Genomic DNA, 11,679 nt, shown 5'->3' on the forward strand with positions numbered 1-11,679 from the left:
GCCTGGAATTAGCTAAATAACACCAAAGTCCCACAGATTCATTGCAGGACCTAATTCAAGTCTAATTTTCTCCTTTATTGATCTGTATTTGGTGTCGTTATCTTTAGAAGTCAGGTCCCTATTTTGGATATAAAAACCTCATCTTTCATAGTTCCTCTATCTTTGCTCCTGCTTCTTTACCACCATTTATCTTTATCAGTTTCTGTAACATTATGGCCAGAACAGACCACAACAGAGGGACAAATCCAGTCTGTGATGAGAGACTGAATTCCACCACACACGGAGGCAAAAATTTACAAAATCATTTGTCCACTCTATTTTCTCACTTTTAATGCTTTATTTTTTAGGATACTGTGTTAAATCTTTATTCTAGCTTTCAGAAACAGCATTTTCTCTATTTTTCTCTTATTTTCTTATAGATATATATATTATATATAATATATATTTCTTGTTTTCTCTATTTTTTCTCTTTTTTTTTTTTTTTGTTTATACAAGATGAAATGTATAAGATCCATTCTGTACTTAGGGGAAGAATGGTAATGCACACAGAAGGGGTTATCAATCTAAAAGCAGGATTTTTTTGTTTGCTTTGTCCAATCAGCATTAACATGATGCTGTTTTAAGTGCTAATGAACGAGAACTGAAATTTCTAATTGTGATGAGACTTTTGGTAAGAGGATAGGTAAATAGTGAATATTAAACAAAATACAACTGAGAGGCAATATTGTGTTGCACCTGAAGGCTCCTAAAGGGACTTGTTATGGTTATAATTGGGCATGTTATTAGACATCATCATTTATCCAGCCACATATTCTCTTTCTCTCAAATGAAAGTAAACTACCTCCTTCAAAATATGAAGAAAAGACCTGTAGGGCACCTGCTCCTCTCCTAAAGCTCTTGTTGTGGACTAAACCCAGCTAAATGTAGCTTCAGGGCCTCAACCAGCTGTGGCTGGTGACCAGGGTAGAGTAAAACCCCTACAATAAAACCCCTACAACAGCTGAAAAGGCTGGAGGTGAATTGCAGCCCTTCAAGGAAAATTGTAATTCCTAAGTTTCCAGCACTGGAGTTCTGTGAAAGATCCTTCAAGACTTCTCACTTTTAACTCTCTCTTCTGCTTTTCTTTATCTCAGGAGATTATTTGGTAGTTTTGATTTGGTGGAGTGATATTTTCCTCAATCCTTTTGGATCGTGCATCAGTCATGAGGACAGTCTGCTGCAGAATCCAGATTATCCTTTGAACAAATAAGCACCAAACTTGACAACATCAGGATAAAGAAACACAGTTCAGCAGGAATTTATGCATGATAATTTCCCACAGAAATCCAGGACAGCCAAGCAGACTTGAAATTGAATTTTAGAGTACCCAGAAATTAGGTGCCTTGACTCTTTCCTATGAATAGATCTATCAGACTTTGAGACATTCAGATGAAGCACCAGTTCTAATTAATAGCTATTTGCTGAAAGAGCAAGTATTTATTCCAGCTTCTCCACTGGAGACATTGTCAGCCTCTGAGAGAAAAAGGAAAATTTCTGTTTTTAGGGCAGGATTGTGATGGAAGGTGGTGCATGCCCAGCACAGAGGGACCAGGGCTGTGTGTGGATATTGGCAAGCTGGGACAAAGGTTCAAGCAAGAAGCCTGGGGACAGCTCAGGCTGCATTTTGGGGAATAAGGCAGGAGCTGGTGTTGTGGATTAGGCAGCAAACAGCCAACTTAGCTACCAGGGCAAGAAAATAGGGGAGAGATGCTCACAGAGCCCAGGGTACAGCAGCAGCACCCTTCTCACCATGCGTGGTGGCAGATCTGAGCTCAGGAGCACAGGGACAAACCAGGGCACAGCACAGGGACAAACCCAGGGCACAGCTCAGTGACAAACCCAGGGCAGAGCACAGGGAAAAACCCAGGGCACAGTGCAGTGACAAACCCAGGGCACAGCACAGGGACAAACCCAGGGCACAGCAAAGGGACAAACCCAGGGCACAGCAAAGGGACAAACCCAGGGCACAGCTCAGGGACAAACCCAGGGCACAGTGCAGTGACAAACCCAGGGCACAGCAAAGGGACAAACCCAGGGCACAGCACAGGGACAAACCCAGGGCACAGTGCAGTGACAAACCCAGGGCACAGCACAGGGACAAACCCAGGGCACAGCTCAGTGACAAACCCAGGGCACAGTGCAGTGACAAACCCAGGGCACAGTGCAGGGACAAACCCAGGGCACAGCTCAGTGACAAACCCAGGGCACAGCTCAGTGACAAACCCAGGGCACAGCGCAGGGACAAACCCAGGGCACAGCACAGGGACAAAACCAGGGCACAGTGCAGTGACAAACCCAGGGCACAGCGCAGGGACAAACCCAAGGCACAGCTCAGGGACAAACCCAAGGCACAGTGCAGTGACAAACCCAGGGCACAGCTCAGGGACAAACCCAGGGCACAGTGCAGTGACAAACCCAGGGCACAGCACAGCCAGCCCTTCTGCAGCCGCCCTCCCTCTTTATGCTTGCAACTTCTAATCAACAGCCAAAGGTCCCAAAAGGCAAATAACATCCCTGTAATGTTCATCAGCTGGCAGATTCCCCAATAACCTCCTTCACCACAGCTGAGAGGACAGAAGAATGGATTTCAAGGGTGTTTATTGGGCATATCCATGCCTTGTTCTCCTAGGGTAGTCAATACATTTAGGAAAAAAATCAGTATTTATACACTGCAAAGGCTTTTTGATGCAAAGCAGCTGTGGTAATATGAACTAAGCATTCACCTTTTTTTTTTTTCCCCTGGCAGTTTAAGCTAAAACTCAAATATTTAAGGCACAGGATATTGTGTTTGTAATTGTGCAGCCCAGCTGGATGTTTCTACCAGCATATTACACTGGCTACCCAAACCTCATGTGAAGAGACATCCAGACATCAGAATGAATTACCACCTGTGCTCACTGAGCTGATACCTGCCAGAAATGCTGCTGTCTGTAGAGATATTCCTTGTCATTTTGGGGAAATTAAGTCTCAAGAGCAGGAGCTCAAAGCTCCTCTGGTGTTAGTATCTCTCTTTTGAAGGGCATTAAAAAAAGTAAAAGGGGAAAAAATTCTTCTCTTCTTCATGAGGGATCCAAGAAATTGAAAGAGTTAATGGCTGGATCTGCTGTCCTTGAAATTGCTGGAACATCTCATTGTTGGTCCCACTGAGCAGGAGCCAGGTCCTGTGTGACTCATACAAGATAATGAATGGGCCCAGTATTGCCTAAAATTGATTCTTGCACTGCTTCTTGCCTTTGCTGCTGGGGCAAAGGGATGGTTCATTTCTGTTGAAATTGCCCTACTTCACAGCCTGCTCCCAAGCATCCCTGGAAGCCCTGCTTCCCTCAGTGTGCTGCCATGAGCTGCACATCTGATGATTTGCAGCTCTAAAAATTACAGCCTCCATGATGCACACTGCTGGTGCTGTTATATTAGTCTAATCACCGATACACATTTTACAAGAAGTTGACAAATATGTCAGGTTATTGAGGTTCATTTTAGCTTTGGCTCTGGATGATTTAATACAGAAGGAAATCAGGTTAGGGAAAGCTCTGAATATGTATTTTCCAGAGGGAACAAAATAAAAAAGTTTTTCTCGCCTCCTCTCACTGCTTCTCAGTCATCGAGAGAGAAAGAAATGATGAAAATGACACATGAGCTGCTGCAAAGCCTAAAAATAAGACAGCTTTTATTTTATATTTGGAAAGGGAGATTAGTTTGTTCTGTGGCTATTTTTCTTTCTTTTTTTTTATAATCTTTAAACAAGGTGGCATTTAAAGTAGACACTCACCACATCAAAAGAGGCAAACAAATTGATTGCATTTTATTGCTGGTGAGGTGGATAATGGGAAAAGATGTGAAAAGTGAGGGAGAGTGTGGGAAGTGGGGGCACTTACAGGGAAATGCATTTGTGTGGGTTGGGTTTAGCAGTTTGAGACAGAGAAGTACTTAGACAAATTGCTTTGCATTTACACTCAGAAATGAAGAATAGCCTTTCTCTTAAAAGGAATTACATATGAGCCATTCTTGAGGCTGGCATTAGGTAGGCAGGACTGAGGATGCTGCTGGCAGAAGACTTAATGTGCAAGGGCTAATTAAGGCCAGACCAAATGGGTAACCTTCCAGGTCAGTCATAGTAAAGGTCCTGATGTTAAAAAAAGAAGACAACTGACTTCCAGGAGAATTTTTTTTTTTTCTAAACTAAAAAAAAATAAGTTGTTGTCCTTACAAAGAGTTTTGACATTGGCCTCAGACACAAACTGCAGAAATAAAAAAATAAAAGCCACCGAGTTCATGCTTTGAAGTTCACTAGGATTAGCCACACAAGAGCAAATTCCAGGAAGAGAAGGTAATCAAAATGCAGGCAAGCAATTAGATCTGCATATTAAGTATGAAAATACACAGTGCTGGGTTGCATATTAAGTAAGTGCAGTAACCTTGTGCTTCTGGAGCTGCTCAATGAGGTTACTGAGCAAAGGAGCTCAGAGGACTCACCTCCTGAGGGGAAAATTGCTTTTCTTTGGCTATAACCATGGGTATGGTGCTGAAAATGCATTTTGTGCTAGATCTCGTCACAGGAGGGCTGGGGACAGTGGGCAGCAGTGAGGAAAGCCAGCCAGGTGTGGTGGGCGCCTGTGGGCTTTGGGCAGGCTGTGAGGGCACAGGGGCTCTCACAGCCAGCCAGGGTGCAGGAGAGGTTGCTGGGCTTGGAGGGGTTTGCAGGGCAGAAGCTCACACCATGCTGGGCTCACACTGCTCTGAGCAGCAGGCAGGGAATGGTCAAACTCCTATTATTGCAGTGGGCTTTGGCTGGAGTAGAGGAGCCTATTCCAATTGTGGAAACCAGCCCTTCCTGAACAAACTTCATTTTATTTGTAATAATTATTGGGTTTTTCCCCTTCTCTCTGAAACTGAGCACTGAGATTTCCGAGAGCCTGTGTGTTGCACTGGGCCCTCCCTGCTGCTCCTCACTGCAGTGACTGCAGGGCTGGGAAGAGATCTGACCCTCCAGGCACCCACCCAGCACTGCCAGCACAATTCCTGGCTCTGCAAGGTCACAGTTACCTCAGTCACAAGGTTTCAGCTTGAGCCGCTGCCCTGTGCCCATCTCCTGTCCCTGAAACCTGTCTGTGCCCACCCAGTGAAAGCCAGATGGGGATAACCTTGGACAATATGAGATTCTCTGAGGTTTCTAAATGCCGCTGTTGGTTAGCACCCAAAGGCAAACCATGGACTCCTGGCTTGTTGGCTCAGAAACTGCTTTCTAAAATCCAGTGGACTTCCAAGGGAGATTTTTCCTCACCTTCTCAAGGAAGATCATTGGTCTGTAGTGAGAAACATGAGCACAACACAAGTCTGAGGTCACCTGACAGTTTATGTGACATGGAACACATGGAATAAAATAAATGCCTGTCTTCCTCTCCTTCATGTCCTTAATTTCCCTGTGCACCTCTAATCCTTCCTTTTATAAAAGTCTCTTGAAGATGAAGTAACTCATTCAAAGTGGTGAGTTTTGCTGTTTGTTTATTTCTTCAAGGAGCTTCATAATGTAGGAGGGAAAGAAAGTAATAAGCAGAGGATGGGGAGAGTGATCACCTCCAAGGCAAGCAGGTTAATATTTCAGGGGCCAGGCAAAATCATTTTGGATGAGCATCAAACATATAACACAGCCAAGATGTTTTATTGTTCTCTTCCCCCCCTCTAAAATAGCATTTTGAGAAACTGTCCCTTTAAATCTACTCTTGAGTGTCCCACTTCACCAAGCTGGAATTTGCAGTGTTTATCAGTCCTGTGTGTTGGCGTGGGTGGCAGAAATAAGCAGGTGATGTCATTTTCCATTCCCTCACCCAGGGTTTAATTGACAATATCATTCCACACCCCTCCTCCCACCCTTCTTCCACCTCTTCAGTTTAAACCTTGTTCTCCCAGGACTTTTGGGCCAACACTCTTCAAAAATGTGTTACCTTCATCCTGTTAAGTTTTCTCTAAGGCAGGGAATTTTCATGACTTCATTTTTACATCGTTCTTGGTATGGAGATGCAAGAAATATCCAATTTGAATTTAATGTAGTAATGCTATCTAGCAATAATTTCTTTGGCACACAAAATGAGGAGAGAGCTCACTATTGATCATAGAATCTGGCCATTAGTATGCTTTGAATTATGAAGATTTGTTGCCTTCATTTTATCTTTTTAATAAACAAAACATATGCCTTCTGAATTACCTCTTCTGCATAGAATTTGGTGTTGGAGTATCTACTTTTATACAGCCATATTAAATAAATCACAGCAATGAACAGTCCTTGGGTAAAGTGTTTTATGATACCTGTAATCAATTCAGCAAAGATTCCAAGTAAACAGTGAAGGTTTTCCCTTTTTTCCCCCCAGTGGGATGCATCATTACTGGAAGAAGTGCAAGTTTGGAAAAGAAGTGGTAGGAAAATGTAGAAAAAAAACCCCAACAATAAGGCAGGAACTTAATTGCATTGAGAGAGGAAAGGTCTCAGTGGCCTGGCTCCTCTCTTTTTGAAGGATCCTCCTGCTTCTCACATCTGAGGGGCTCTTTGGGACGAAATCCCCAAGAGCAGCAATGATCCATGGGCTCCACACAGACAAATGTCCTTGGGACTGTCCTGGCAACCAAAAGTCAAGCTGTGAGGCAAAGCTCTTCCTCTGCCCTCCTCTCACCCACGTGAATGGGAGCATTGATTGGGAACATTGATGCATTCAGCTCTTGTTTCTTGTGCCCAGCTTCCTCTGACTGATAAATGGGGATGCAAACAAAACCACCCCCCCATTCCAGTGGAGCTGAGCCTGGGAGGGAACAGGTAACACCGCAGGCACTGCAGCAATTCAGGACCATGAGCCTGCCCTTCCAAAAGCCAGGCTTCCAGGCTGCTGAGGCTGCCAGGCAAAGCCACAGCCCAGCCTGTAGCCCTACATCTTAGCACCTCCCTCATTACAGGTATTCGTCTGGGATTACTTACTGAGTCAATTAATGAGCTAAAGTAAAAGTGTGAGTGAGAGCATATTGGGTAATTCAGAGGGTGAAAGGCTATATTGGAACACATCTGGTGATAATTAAGTTTAACTGTACAATTTTATCTGGCCAAACATAATTACTTACAACTAAATGTGTGTCAGTGCAACTGATTGACACATACACTGTATAACCATGGCATGCAGAGGACAAGGCTTAGGTCAATTGCAGGAAAAAGTAAAAAAAACATCCTTACAGGGATGGAGAAGGACAAAAAACCACATATATATTATTGGCAATTAACTTCACACAGAGTTTAAGACCCATTTCTTAGAAAAAGGTATGTCCCAACCTAGAGCTAGATTTTCTTTTATTTTCTTTTGGACTGTCTCTTCTGTCAGGTTAAATGCAGGTGTAATACATAGTTGTAGTAGTTACAGTATAGTCCTTTATTGTGGTTAATGCTATGAGTGGAAAGAGTTAGTGAAGGGAGGCAGGGAAATGGTGGGTTTAGTGTGGGCATGACAGGAATCAATACAAGTGTCTGATGGAATCCCCAGGAGCTGGTGATTTGCCATGATGAAGCTGGTTAGATTTTGTCTAGAAGTGCTACCTATATGTCCTGTTTCACAAGTGTCCAAACAACAAAAAAAAAATCTCTTTGAAATGTGATTTGAATTGACACTGAAGTAAGCTCAGTTGGTTTGAGCCTGGTGCTGATAATGCCAAGGTTGTGGATTCAATCCCTCTATGAGCCACTCACTTTAGAGCTGGGCTTGAAGGTCCTTATTGGACCCTTGCACTCAGAACATTCTGTGTTTCTGTGAATAATGTTTGAAACCATTGCTACTTTCATCATCTTATCTCTCCCTAGATGTACTGCAGTACTGACCTCTCACTCCAGGATGGTTGGCAGCTGTGCAGCCCTGTGTTTGTGGGTGTCTGGCACAGGCACAAAGGAACTTGAAGACTTGCTCCAGAATTCATCAGGTATTGAAGAAAGGAAATTCTTAACTGAAAATTGCTTTCCACTTCATTTTTCCTTGCCAGGAAAGGCTGACTTCCCACAGGCGCTGTAATTCACCACAGGCCCTCCAAGGATGCCAGTTTTACTGAAAATTCAATCTCTTTACTACAATAGAAGGCCAGCTGAGCTGCCATCCACAGCAGCACTCAACTAACCCAGTGCCAATAGTGTGTGATTCATTGATTATCATCAAATGAACTTTCACTTCTAACTTCAGAAAAGAATTAGACAGAGATGGAACTCACTGTAAAGGCAGCTGAGCAGACATAGTTGAAATGATGAAAAGGAATGATTACACCTCTCAGCTGTACCAAGAAACACTTGGGCCTATGCTGTTTTTACTTAAATATTATTTAGACTTCTGCAATTTTGTTTACAGCATATCTCAGCATGAGGTGCCATATGGCAGTAGAGGAGTGGGTGCTAATAAGAGCACATGTGAGACAACTGTGTCTCTGTGTCCCCCTTCCCAGCTATCCCAGGAGCACTCTGAGTTGAGACTTTAGCCTGCAGGCAACTGAAGTTTGCTCAAGACTTTGTCTGGCTTCCACTCAGGTGTTTGCATGGCCATCTGACACATTAATAAATGAATGAGCATTAAGATGGTTCCCAGCTGTGTTTTCCAGGCAGATGCATCACCAGGATGCTTTGTGGTAGTGCTGATCACTGCAGAGCACCTGGAGGCTTTGGAGCAGGGATTGTCCCTGCAGGTAAGGGGTCTGCCTGCACCCAGCCCCTCAGCCCTGCTTAGGTGACACAGCCATGGGATGGGCTGCTGGAACTGCACCCTGACAGGGCAGCTGGGCATGGGGAAGGCTGGGACACTCTGTCCTGTCCCTCCTGCAGCACAGCAACAGCACTGGCCTTTGCTGCTGTTGGATTTCCCATTTCAGCCAGCTTAGTGGCTGTGCCCATACTTCGCTTTCTGCTCTGCCAGGTATTGCACACGTGTGTGTGTGTTTATCTGAGATACTCCACACACCAGCCTAAGGTGAGCTCTGTGACCTCTGTGTTTGCCGTGGCTTGGAACATTATCTGTTAATAATTTTAATCCTGCTGGAGGTTTAGCTGGGTGCCTTCCTCACACACACAAATGATGAAAATATTTCACCATTTTTCAAGGAAGAGTTCAAAATGGAGATAAATCAACATGCAATGGAAGGGATATTGATTCATTTCCTCACCTTTGGAATGAATACCTCCCCCCCAGCAAAAAGCTATGAAAGGGAAGCCATTGTTTGTCTGAAACAAACAAGGCTCAATAAATCTTAATTCTGCTAAAAGATAGTGCTGAGACCAGAAAAATACAGCTCAGCATTACTGGAACCAAACATGAGATTATCTTTCTCTTTTACCATTGTACTTGATCTACTACTTGGGCTGTGTTTTTAATGAAGAATTACTTAAGTGTGGAACAAAATTCTCATTTTAATAGTAAAACTGTATTCTTATTCTTCCATTTAACCGGGGGAGTTCCACATTAGTCTCATTGAATACCTGACTTTGACCTATGGCAGTACCAGAAGTCAGAGAGTGCTTTAAGAGCTTCCAGCAGGGTATCTCTGGTCCAAGCAGTCTGGCAGGGCTGTAAAGCACCAAGTGCTGAACTATGGGCACTGGTTCTGCTGAACACCAAGGCCTGTCTCAGGTGCTTGGTGCTCAGGGAATGTGCCAGTAACTCCCAGATTTGGGCCTCTAGCTCATGCTGGACATATTTCCTCTGAATATTTTATACAGCCCTTTTAAAATGTATTCATTTTGCACAAATTCCTCTTGTATTTGCTTCCCATCAATATTTATGGAGGTGGCAGTGCTGCTGTGCAAAATGTGCATGGGAGGTATTTTAAATTACTCCCTGGGCCAGTCACACTGGCCCTACAGTGTCCCTCCCTCCCCATCAGGCCAGGGCAGGAGGGGCTTTGTGGGAACAGCACAGCTCATGGGGGAGCTGGGAGCCTCCTTGGGCAGCAGAAGTTTCTTGTCAAATGCACAAAAATGTTCTTAACAAGTCCACATGCCCTGGCACACAGCACCAAGGCTGCCCCTCTGGCTGCAGCATCAGCATGCAGTGGCAAAGGAGTGACGTTCAGAACATTGCACTCAGACATGAGCTGGGACTGGGTGTGTTGGGATCTGCCCCAAAAAGAGCCTTAGAAGCTTTCTTTCTTCTGTAACTGCTTTGTGACAGTGGCAATGTAAAACTATCTCAAGTGTGTCTCAGACACACAGAAAAAGTTTTGTTCAACCCAGTAATTATTGCTGCTACTCCATCTTGTTATCCAGGAAACTCCTTCCTAATGGGCAGTCATGGAATGACCTGTGTGGGAAAAATTGCTTTTTATATCAAGTCAAAAATCTGTAGAGCATGATGGCATCTCTTATTCTATATATGTCATATATGGAAATATCTGTGTGTGTGTAGGATTTTTATATTTTATAAATACAAAAATAACATGCTTTATTTGTGCATCTACTTTTGAAATATGCATCATTAGACACAGTTCAACATCTGCACCCTATAAAAATATGCATACATAATCTAAAGTCATATCGAGGTTACCTAATTTTATCTAATATACCTATGGAGTTTCTTCTCATTCACCTCAAATTCCTTTCTTTTATTTCTCTTCTATATATTTGCTACCTGTGAGCAGAAATAAATTTGGTGTTAATTTATTAAGTCTGTATTTGATTACATTTAAAATTTTGTTTTATACACACATGTACCTATAGCATTACATGTGCATTCATTGTAAATATTATACATAATGTACTGTAATGTGGATATACATACATCTATAATGAATCACAATGTAAAATTGCAAAACATTAATTTGGTCCGATATCATACATCAGAATATTCTATGCCATATGCTATATCACATATATTTTAGGTAGCATTCTGTAAATTGTTATGTTACAGTGTGTAATATGTTACCTGCAACACACATCATGTAATATGGTGTTTCTCATATATGATCAGTGCAAGCCTCACAGCTGCAGTTACCTACCATAATTAAATCATGTTTTATTTTTTAAAATCTTGTTAAAGAAGACCTTTCTGAGAACAAGTATGCTGTTAATTACTTTGTCTAGCAGGAGCTTGTTCTGTCTGATTTCTCTCATCCATGATAAACAGGTAGGATCATTTCACATTCTCTCCTTATGAAAGTTTTCCTACAGAACCAATCCTTTTATTTCTGTGGACCTGTTTCTGCTGTTCATATTTTTGAGATGCAGCCAGCAGAACACACTATTGAGGTTGAAGGACCACTGATTTCTGAAACACATTCTGAAATTTTTCTGTTAATCTGTAGTCACTTTTTAGCTGCATTATTGCTCTGGTTGCCATCCCACCACCCTCGTGCACTGAGCAAAATTGTTTATGACTCCAGGTCCACTTCCTCAGTGATCACAGTTAATGGAGATAAAAACAGGAGATGGCCACAGAAGTGTTTCCTGCCTGGTGTTGCTCAGGATGAAGCACTGAATATCTGATTGCCCAACACATTGGGGTCATATTTTTTATTGTTCATTTCAGTCCCCTTAAGTGATGATTGATATGAAATTTGAAAGCCCATATTTCATGGGCTTTTGTGTGATATGCTGTTTTCAAATTTGATCAAGTATCATTAGCCTCACTAAGATTCTCCTGT

General features: G+C 42.9%; 1 long non-coding RNA gene across 1 annotated transcript in view; it reads left to right on the forward strand.

Moving 5' to 3' along the window:
* LOC134421683 (uncharacterized) overlaps positions 1–10,387 on the forward strand; it is a 94,293-nt gene extending 83,906 nt beyond the window's left edge. The window contains exon 3 of the long non-coding RNA XR_010028661.1: positions 7,871–10,387. This is a non-coding gene — a long non-coding RNA (uncharacterized LOC134421683). The remainder of the gene's footprint in view (positions 1–7,870) is intronic.
* The last annotated feature ends 1,292 nt before the right edge of the window (positions 10,388–11,679 follow it).

Source organism: Melospiza melodia, chromosome 9, assembly GCF_035770615.1.
Source record: "Melospiza melodia melodia isolate bMelMel2 chromosome 9, bMelMel2.pri, whole genome shotgun sequence".
NCBI classification, from domain to species: Eukaryota; Metazoa; Chordata; class Aves; order Passeriformes; family Passerellidae; genus Melospiza; species Melospiza melodia.